An 11,119-nucleotide genomic window follows, 5' to 3' on the forward strand; every position below is an offset into this window, starting at 1 on the left:
AAGAAACAGCATCCCAACGATTAAAACCCTTCTTCTGTGGCCATAACACGACGTCAGGCCTTTAGTTGCACAAAAAAACATGCCAATAAACAAAATTTTTTAAAAGATTGAACCTGTATTTAGGTTACTACTGCTTATGATCAACAAACTTCTCATTACTATACGTTTACTGGCCAAGGCAACAACGTTAAAAGTTTTTTAATTAAGTACAGGCTATAAGTTAAGGTTTACAATAAATCCCGTAGCTTTTCTTTAATGAATGACCAATGCACGATTCGGCTTAAAACAGTCCGCTCAAGAATGCAACTTGCAACATTGTTACGAGTCAATACTTAAACGATGTTGTACTCCCTTACAGCTACAACGATGGAAAATTTTTATTTCTGTGGCAAAATCTTCACCTAGTAAGTAACTAAAAAACTGTATTCGTCGTTGTGTGACCCAGCTGTTACTCAGCCCACCAAGCTAGATGTTGGGAAACGTGTGGAGTAACTACAGCGTTGTGTGGTGTCACTCAAACCCCGCAGATCATACCGAGTTTAGCGGATATGCCAAACACCGGTTAGCTAGGAGTTAAGTCGTACCCAGGCCATCCTGAGCAACAAAATCCGATTGTTTTGGACTGCGCGTCGGTACTGAATTTGCCAAGTCTGGGCAGGGTTTTCCTGCCACTCCATGTTTTATTTATGGTTGGTCCAAGAAGCCGCTTTGGATTTTCGGCTTGTTCTCGTAACTGAATTTTGGTCGGTACCAACAGCTGTTTTGCTTTTAGTCGTCGGTATTGTATGTCTGCAAAGACAGAAAGCTTCGGGTGAAGCTGACGGGTTGGCTTTGTCGCCAGAAGAGCAAAGGAAAGAATGGCTTTATCGCGGTGAAACCCAGGAGGTTGGATGCCCGTAGCTTGTTAAACTGGCCGAACTGAACTGAACTGGCCGCAAGGAAGAGAATGTTCTCCAGTGGTGTGGGACCCAGAAATCCAGTACAATACGTTAAACGTCGTAGTGTGCAAAACACCGTTTATGACAATATGTATTTGGTGATTGTGCGATGTAATCCCTTACACATGCGCAGGAAGCTACTCAGCGATGGGGTATAGTAGAACCACAGCTGTTGTACGAAGAGTAACAGCCAAGTGACCATGCATGAGGTCATCATTTCTCTTTTCAGGGGGACCCGGGATGTACGTTTCTTGCGTAGTGACTCAAGTTATCGGCAAAACGTGAGCGAACTGTTCGAGATTATTCCAAGATATTTGGGGTCTGGGCAGAAGAGCGCATAGATGTTTAAGGAGGACAAGGCTGCGGTGCCACATTGTATCATGGGCAGCTGTAAGTTGTAAAAGTACATCACCGGCCTTTTTCTTAGTCTTGAAGCTTTTCTCGATACCCTGGGTCATAAGAGTGATCTGTACTTCAGCCAGGGGGGAAGGAAGTCGATTACGAGTAAAAAACGACTAAAAAAGACAATTTGTAGGCATAAAAATACTTACAATATTTCATATTAAAAGTTTAACAAACTTCTGTTTGCAGTTCATGTTTTTTTTGTCTTGGAAGTATCACTCGACTCAGCGTAGATCAAACGTTTGAGGACTTTCCAGAAAACTCGCAAAAGAGTTATGGGCGATAACTCTTTGGGTCCCCAAACGGTGCTTGAAGACTTGGGTCGCGACGACAAAAGCTCTTCTTCACATTTTTAAATTTTATGGTGCCGCAAGTAGATAGCCGAAAGCTACTTAACCAATACTTCAAGGCAGGACCGGCATGGAACTCTGGGCAGATGTATTTTAGACCCGGAACATTGATTGGCTTTGTTTGATGGAGGACGGCAGGGAACTCATTTGGGGAGAAATGACCAGAGATGTTTTCGCCATCAGATGTTTCTAACCTCCAAAGGTCAAACACTTCTTTTCCCACAAGTCTGGTCCTTCTTTTCCTGTATTCCGCATTTAGTCAGTTGTGTGGCGATCGTGTTGGATGAGAGAAGGGATGGACGAGGCAAGCGAACTGACCGGCCAGCGAGATTGTTTAAGACACTCCATTCCTTTCGGCTGCTGAACTGCGAGCAGTAGATAGTATTGAATTCGTAAAACCCTTCACTGCGCTAGCTTTTTTGTATTGAGTCTTTCCAAGAGCGAAGGGCTGCATTAGCGGTGTCTAGAGAGTCGTCAGGTAAGACGAAATTTGGTAAAGGGATGGGATGTGACTCATAACGAGGTTGATTGGTAATAATTGTTGAAGCGATACAATAAATAATTACAATAGGTTGTAAGTCCTGCCAAGGTTTCCCTTCTGATACACCGTTTTATAAAAGAAACCATTTATTTTCAGGAAATTTTCTTTTGATCAATCTTATCTACAATAATTGGCAAACCCAGAAACAAGGTCTTAAAATGTGTTTTATTGATTTTGTTTTACCATGTAAACCTGAAAGAGGGCCAAAATGTTATACAATAAAAAGGCTATACTATTGTAAACGCATGTTGAACGTTAGTAAACAGTATTTTAAGTTCCGACGTGATATTGTTGGAGACATTTACGTAAAACTGGAAATTTATGGCCTTGTAGCGATTGAGCTCACCTACCACTTCGCTAATATCACCCGAAAAGATGTCGTCCACCCATATGATAAGAGCTTTGGATTATATTGCATAGAACTTGCGTTGGTGGTTCCTTTTTAAAGTGGTGCCGGCAAGCGAGTCGTTTAAGCTTTACACTTCAAAAATCCGAAGCAGATGTTAATAATAGAGCGGAAACTTGCACGCGGACGATAACAAACAAGGTAAGGGTACAGCAAATTAACAGCTATGCCATCCGGCAACAACAAATTTATACTTTTACAGCAATTTCTTATACAAGGGGGTACACAGTTGTCGATGTTTAGACCAGATAAGACAGTTGATGATCCGAAAACAAATTTCTTTCTGATTTAAACTTAACAATTTTCTTACTATTTCGTGGTTGTCATGCGGTGGGTATGCTAAAAAGGGGCGAGTAAAATTTTGAAGTTAACATCACGATTTTCTGTTATTAATGTGGTGACATCAAATTTGGCATGCGACCAACTTAACAAAGAAACCGTTTATCTTGTTTCGTCCATTTGTATTCGTATCGCAAAAGTGCGGCCTACATATCAAAGTTTTGCAGATATTGTAACTGCTTTTTAGTGTAAGTGTCAACCAACCAATTTAAAAAGGAATAATTTCACCAAGAAAATATGCCTTAATAGAAAATTACCTTACCAATTTAAAGCAGTGAGTCATTATCACTAAAAATGCTTTGATTCAGCAGAGTATATTCCACGAAAGCACCGTCAAAAAGTGTAAAGCAAAAGAACGAAAATACTGAAGACGATAAAATAAAAAAACAACAAACAATTACATATGCATCCAATATAGCTACAATTAATCAATGTTAACTTCTTAAAATTACGAAAATGCGGACATGAATGAAGGATGAAATCTTAAAATGGAATGATTGCAGCTTAAGTTAACAACAAAATACTGTAAAAGGCGCACAGAACAAATGAAACCGTAGAAATATGGAAAAACAACGACCAGTAACTTTTCGCTCACCAATGCGTGTGTGATAATTGCATACCGTACAGTAGATTACCACAATAGATTGGCTTGATGAAATCATTGCACCGTCGTATGATAACGTAAAAATAACAAACATTACAAAAATAAGGCTGGTAAATGATGTAATGTTTGATTAAAACACTGAATCATTTACAGATTTCCAATCTACTGATCAATGTGTTGGTCTATCACCTCAGGAAAGTTCAAATTTTCTTCATTTTCACAATCATCAGTTATCATCAAAAGAACTAGATCTTTATCTGCCAGTTCTAAATTGCTATAAAGAGTATAACAGAAAAAGCACAGTGTAAAAATTGTAAATTGTAATCTCTTTATCAATGCAAAGATTACAGAAATCACATCACTTACCCCCTTTTCAGAATCATAGTATTTTTTTGCTCATCAATACTTTTCTGGCAATCAACTGGACCACAGCTGCAGAGATTTTGAAATGGTATTCCACAAGGCATTCCAGTGATATTGAACTTGTTAATTTTAGCATATGTCAATGGGATTTGTGCATTGTCTCACCTGAAAAGCACCAGATCAAAAATACCAAGGTATGCACAAAAACAACTTAATGTAATTAAGATGAAACAATTTCCATCAATTCTATTTTATTTACCACATACATTCCATTGCTTGCAACAATAGGCAACACTAACAAAAACATTTCTCATTTTACACCGTTACGCTAAAAAAAGACAATCTGTAGGCATAAAAATACTTACAATATTTCATATTAAAAGTTTAACAAACTTCTGTTTGCAGTTCATGGTTTTTTTGTCTTGGAAGCATCACCAGCTGAATACAAATATACAGAAAACATTACTTCTAACAAGAAATTTTTCATACTTCATGATTAACATGCTTAATTACAAAAGTTTACAAGAAAAGTACTACGAAAGTTCATTATAATATATGCTTGCAGTATAGGTTAGTTAATCATGTTCTAGCAAATGTTTAGAAATGACACAGTTAATTACATAAAATTACCTTTTCAGCACTGTAAAACCTCTATAAAGCCACTTAGATCAGTTTGCTCCAAGAAATATGCCCTTACATCCCTGTTTCAAAATGCATGGAATGTACCATTAACAAATGCCATTCCACTAACGGCCGCACCAGTTTCTTCAAGTTCATCACACTAAAACAAAAACAAGTTTCCTATGTTTGGTGTACACTGTACAGCACGGGTACAACATAGTATGGTATACACAGCAACCTACAGCTTGAGTTATCGGAGCAATGGCATTCTTTCGAATTTTGTTTTTCATGTTTTCATCCAATTTACTTAGTGGCATACAACTTTCAGCATTAAAGATATTTGCTTTGTTATTTCCATAGTTGTTTTCTTTGGTTTGGAAGTTCTTTCCACTTGCAGGCAGAGTTTGAAATCTTGAAATACAACAATCAAACATTACTACACAACATTTGAAAGCTTAATAAAAAAACTAAACATAAATTGAAACTGAGAAACACCGACAACTAGCAAGACATTACTTTATACAAAGCACCTGGATAACTTGTCTAAATAGTACTTTCACTGTTCAGCTGTGAACATAGTGAAACCTTCATTTATGTATATTAGCAAATTGCAAAGTAATTTAAGCCTCTCAAGCTTTAACAGTGTCAATCAGTATCTTTGGCTTTGTAACAAACAATGAACATAACAGTAAAACACAGTTTTGGAAATTTATTACACACATATCATGTGAAGTCACAAACAGCATTCACTTCAAGTCATGTATACTAATCCAACTTACACTGTGACATAAATTTCACAATCAAACCTAGAAAATAAAATTTCGACATGCAAGTTTAGTAATGAGCACAGTTAGCATGAAATCAATGCATGCAACTTACCAGGTGAAAAATGATGTGAAGTTATATTGAGTGAGAACTTCGATTGTGTCTTTGACGGCATAATGCCAATGATTCATTGAAGCAAGCAATCAATTAAGCAAAACAGCCAGAATATCAGACCTTGTACATATCTTACATGAAATACAAGTGATGTTGTGTACAAACTTCTTCCTTGAAAATTTTTGAAAAAATCATGCAACTGCATAAAAACTACCAATTTTCAGTTCCTGAATAGAAGAAAAAAATAAATTGTAGCCTGCGAGTGTTCTTTTTCGAAAAGGATTAACGCTTTGGATCTTTGGTTATATTTCTGCATTGTAATTGTAAATCCAACGTTAAAACACAATGGTTGTCAAAACGCTAGTAAACAAATAGCAATAGTTATAACTAGTGGCATTTAACACTCCCTCAAACAAGAAATCTAAAAAAGGACAAATTTTAATAATTTTGTAAGATCATGTAATAAACATGCAATTACAAAATACTTAAAGTTGGAGAGTTGTCCTGGACAACAAATGGTGCCTTCCTGTCCTTTGTAAAGTCAGTAATTCAAAGTTAGCATTTAAAAAACGGACTAAAATTGACGAGGTAGTTGGATATTCCAAAATAATTCGAAGAATATGCAAAACAGATAACCAGAAAGTCAAGACAGGCTTCAGAATTTCATGCTCCCAACTAGGGTAAAATTGGCACAAGAAAGCTTAGTAAAAGTAACATGTGAAAAAATGTTTTCAAGTTAAACAACTTCATGCATTATAAATTTACTTCCAACATTCGGCGATAGCGAACTTTCACAAGGTGCATCTGATGGAAGAATTCAGCAGGCAAACAATGCTTGGTGGTAGATAATGTTGATTTCCAAATAATTTTGATTTAAGAACTTACAATACGAAATCAAATCAAAATACATTGAAAATTCTTCTTTACCCCTAGAAAATAATTACTACCATCAAAAAAAAACTCTTTGCAGAAACCAATAAAACTTTCTTTTGTCTTAACACATTCAATAGAAGTAAATTTTGCTGAGAGCAGCATCTTAAATTGATCAGCACTACAATTCTCGTATGGCAATTTCTGCCACAGCGTGTGCCTACTTATTCTGACTGCCGGTTGGTCACAATGTTTCGTTTTCTCTCTTTGAATTATTTTCTCCTTGTCCCGCTTGATGCTACTACTAACAACATGATCTGCAAATCAACAAGAACGTTCCAGCTATAAGAACTACACAGTATCGCTTAGTGGCTTGCTTACCATAAAAGGTCTACAAGTATATCGCCATTCTTCCTGTGACTTCCTGAGTAGGCGCAAACAATGTAAGCACAGCAAGATATATATGTTAAGCGAGTCTGGTTTCCCCAGCACAGACCTTGCGTCAGTGTCAAATACATGCCCAAGATACTTGACTGTGGCAATGACAGCAGCTTTGCCAATACACTTGTTGTTCTTAACGACAAGAGGTAAATTGCCCATCACAGTTGAGCCAAGTGGTCAGTGAACTCAAGTGATGACGATCGACTAAACACATAAAGTAGTCTAAATACTACTATGCGGTGTACAACCTAGCGGTCGTGTACTCGGCCAAAAATTGGGAAACATTGAGCTGGCCCTTGGTCAAGACATGATCACTTAGCCATGGTGTATTTCCAAAATTGGACAATAAAGCTCAACAATGAGTGTTAGCATCCATTTACCCTAACACCAAGGTAGCAAAAAGTGAGCTTAAAGCTAACATCAACAGCTCACCTTGCAGGAAATTTACATCTTTGGTCACCTCAAGTGAAAAAATGACTAATGGGCATGGGGCACCAAATCGACACTGTTATAGTAAACAGCATCCTGTGACTGGATGTAGAGCTATAGGACCCCACAGCATGACAATTTTTCTGTTTTTGTGAGCATTGAACCTGCTGGGCTTCAGTGCGATAGAGTCACTCCTTACCTTGCACATTATTCAGCGGAGCCACTCTGATTGCTCCTCCCGAAACTATTTGCCTCAGCAAAAAAGCAAGCCGGATAAATAAAATCAAGATACCCATTGCTCACTGGCTCTACACTGCTAAGGATGGCGTGGGTGCAACTTAATTGCCTGCTGTCTGAAGATGGTTGTTTCTGCTCAACCCTGTAAAAATAGGGAATGGCAAACATTGTAACTTGTGAACGTAGCGCAAAGGAGATTGCAAAATAAAGATTACAATATATCCAGCTATTGTATCCCCACGTTCCCCATGGAATACATAGTCATCAATTTTTGGATTGCAGCAAGACCCAGTTGTTACTTGACTCAAGCTCAAACATCTAGCTTGTGTTGCCAAATAACATCTTGCTCACAGGAAGCAGGCTGATGGTAAAACAGGGATATTTTGACACAGGACGTTGATTTTCTAGAGGCCGTTTATTATCATTTTTAATTTGTAATAATCTGCAAACTCATGAATGCATATAATCGACAAATAGCACTCTTTGAGAACGATTGAAACCTTCGTTTGTCGAAAGTCAAGACAAATTAAATGATTGCCTTTTGCTTATGATCTGCATATCAGATGGATTTCCTTTTTGGAATACTAGAATGTTAAGTTGCTCTTTCACTCCACTCAGGATTTCGAAGTTCTCTGACAATCATACAAGATCACTGTACTCTGCAAGCTCGTTATGTAAGAAAGCAGCAATGTTGAGTAGTAGCCGAATGGTTAGAGCTGGCAATTAGGCAGTGTTCACTACCCAGTAGCACTACCATTGTTACGCCCTTGGGGTATTACCAATGCTTGCTCCAGTTCAGTGCTTCTGATAAACATACCTAAATCATTCAGAACTTGCTTAAAAGCTAGCCAGATAAGTGGGGCTGGAGCAATTAAAGATTACCACAAAGGTTAATGGAAGCGAACTAAATTGACATATGAAGTTCTAGATACTTCTATCCTATAGCCGCCAAATAAAGAAAATCATGTCGATTGCTGTGAAACACTTCGACCTTATGCCACACTGGGACTCTGGATAAATACAGTGGGTGAGTTAGAACTGCACGGACAAAGACCTTCCATAACATGTTCAGCAGTGTATGCCGCGTGTATATAATTGATGCAATCACTCCAGCTTGAAGGCAAAACTATTTCAACCTGATGCTGAACAAAAGCACCATGCAATTACCACAATTCAATTTAATACAGTGCATGAGCACTGCAAACACGAAAAAGTGACTTTTGGCTACTAGAGTACCGGTCTATCGTTGGCTGGATTGCCAGTTCAAACACCATTGTGCATTGCACTATGTGCAACAATTAAGCAGTCTTTAGAACTTGCTTGGATTCTACATTCAGTAAGTAAGCATACAGCTATTCCAGTGCCTAGAAGCCCGAGGTAGATAACCTATATCTTGTCTACGAAACAGGACCAATTAAGCAGCGTTAATGCCAGACACACCAAACGCATGAAAGAACTGAAATCGAAAACTAGGCTATTTTGTTCATTTCAGCCTTTTCAGATTTTTAGTGAGATCCGTTTATAGTTTGTGCAAGGCATTCCAACGTTCATCAATCACTATACAAACCTTATCCATACATACCGGTATAGATCTCAGTAGTCTACACCAGTAGCCTAAGCCATCCAATCGTACCGTACGATGACCAGCCACAGCAGTTCGACTGGATTACTTATTCAACCCACCGCTCGGTTGGATTACTCATTCCAACACGATTAGCCTTACAACAATTACTTTAAAAGATGGAAATATTCTTTTCAGCCCATACGAATGGGTAATCCGTGCATTCCTTTTTCCCTTTCCTATGGGCTAATCCTTGACGAATGGGGTGAAAAGAACACCGTATATTTCTACAAGCTACCACAGCATTAGCTGAACTAGCTAACAATGAAACCATTAGCCAAAGTAACAAGCTGTACCAATTATCGGCTAACAATGACGTCACAATAACATTTTTATTGCATACAATGAAATAAATAACAAACAAGATCACGAATTCTTCTTCAAGAAGAAACGGTACGCTACACAGCAAAAACAATAATAAAAACATGCTAATGTTCGTGTATGGCTTCTATGCGGTATGCCTATGCTGGCTGACTGAGTGCCAAATCGGGACGTTTGGCTAATAAATCGGGACGCCGGGACAAGACGTTAAAAAGGTGGACTGTCCCGGCTAAAGCGGGACGTATGGTAAGCCTACTCCTAAGTGCAATCAGCAAGATGTTGTTGTTAGCTATAGACTAGAGCAGACATGTGCAACCAGCGACCCGCGGGCCACACTGCGGCCCGCCAGGTTGTTCCGTGCGGCCCGCATGGTGCTCTGCAGAATGTTAGAAGTGTATGCTAACCATCACTCTTTGATGCGGTTTACATCAAAGCAAATGAAATTTTCGCGCGCTGTGTACAGTAATATTGCGCTCAAGCTTTATGATGTAAGAATGCTGCGTAAGAATGTAGTTCTGTAAAAGCAAATATTCCAAAAGTTTGCAAAGATCTGCAACAGCAAAAATCACAATAATTTGTGATTAAATACGCTTGACTGAATTTAGTTTCCTCATCTTCCATCAACAATTATTCACAGTTTTTCAATAAACTGTCGCACACACGTGTGTCGTGGACTGCATGAAATCTGTTTCTTGACTACATAAACTACTTTCATAGGAAAACGATACTAATTTTTTTTTTAAATTCATGTGGCCCGCGATGTCATTCAAAATTTTGTATTTGGCCCTCCAGTGAAAAAGGTTGCACATGCCTGGACTAGAGTATAGAGTCTATAGACCCTTTCCGAATTATAGTCTTGGTGGCAAAATGTTTTCGATCGCCCACACTTAACAATGGAAATTGTCGATGCACTTTAATTCTTTTTTAAAAGGAAAGCGTCCTGGCCATTGGATTGTGAAGATTTCGCTCAGGTAAGTTGCAAATGAATTCCTTTTTGTCACAAAAAAAATTTGTTGCCTAGTTCTTAATTTACAGTGCTACAAACTCACTAACTCTGTTCAAAGTTTGCTCTCAGTATCTCAAAACTCGTCTATTACAGATTTTTGAAAAAAGAAAATTGATGCCGTCATTTTCCCTTATCCTCGTTTCCTGTGCTATCTTTTTATCGCACCGTTTGGAACTTTGTGCCTTTTGGTGAAAGAGTGGATTATTGCACTGTATGTAGGTCAGGCACTCAGACAGCCTGTTGTCCTGTTGTTAAAGATAGGCGGTTAGGTTAGGAGAATTGGTAATATCAATTTGGTATGCAAAAAGTTGATTTTAGTTATTTTAGGTTTTATTGGCGTTAAATTAAGATTAAAAGGTAGATTTAGGTTAAGTTTAGGTTACTCGGCCTATGTTATAACATTTAAGTTAGGATAACAAGAAACTGAAAAATAGCTTCAAACGCACGATTTTCTCCAACAGTGGCGGCCTTTTGATAATTTTTGGAAAAGATATTTCGCCAATGCAATGATGAATTGTCGGCTCGGTGGTACAATATAATTAGCGGTTAGGTCATGGAATTCAATTTTTTGGTAGCCTAATATCGGGTATAGTAAGTGCAGTTGAGTCCAAAAAATCCAAAATTCTTGCGTAGTGCAAAGCAGCGACCCGCACCTTCGATGCACACGTGGGTAGAGGTCAAGAGAGCAACTTTACGCCGTGTCGTATTATAGAATATTCTGGCCTGTGTTGAGCGTGATTGAGAATTATGA

General features: G+C 38.2%; 1 long non-coding RNA gene across 1 annotated transcript; it reads right to left on the reverse strand.

Annotated features, from left to right (window-relative positions):
* Positions 1-3,271: 3,271 nt before the first annotated feature.
* Positions 3,272-9,244, reverse strand: LOC143449324 (uncharacterized). Its single transcript, XR_013114556.1, has 6 exons — positions 5,444-9,244; positions 4,807-4,975; positions 4,574-4,724; positions 4,309-4,381; positions 3,947-4,108; positions 3,272-3,854 (listed from the first exon to the last, which is right to left on the reverse strand). It is a non-coding gene; the product is annotated as an uncharacterized LOC143449324 (long non-coding RNA).
* Between the last annotated feature and the right edge of the window lie 1,875 nt (positions 9,245-11,119).

Source organism: Clavelina lepadiformis, chromosome 3 (genome assembly GCF_947623445.1).
Source record: "Clavelina lepadiformis chromosome 3, kaClaLepa1.1, whole genome shotgun sequence".
Taxonomy (NCBI): domain Eukaryota; kingdom Metazoa; phylum Chordata; class Ascidiacea; order Aplousobranchia; family Clavelinidae; genus Clavelina; species Clavelina lepadiformis.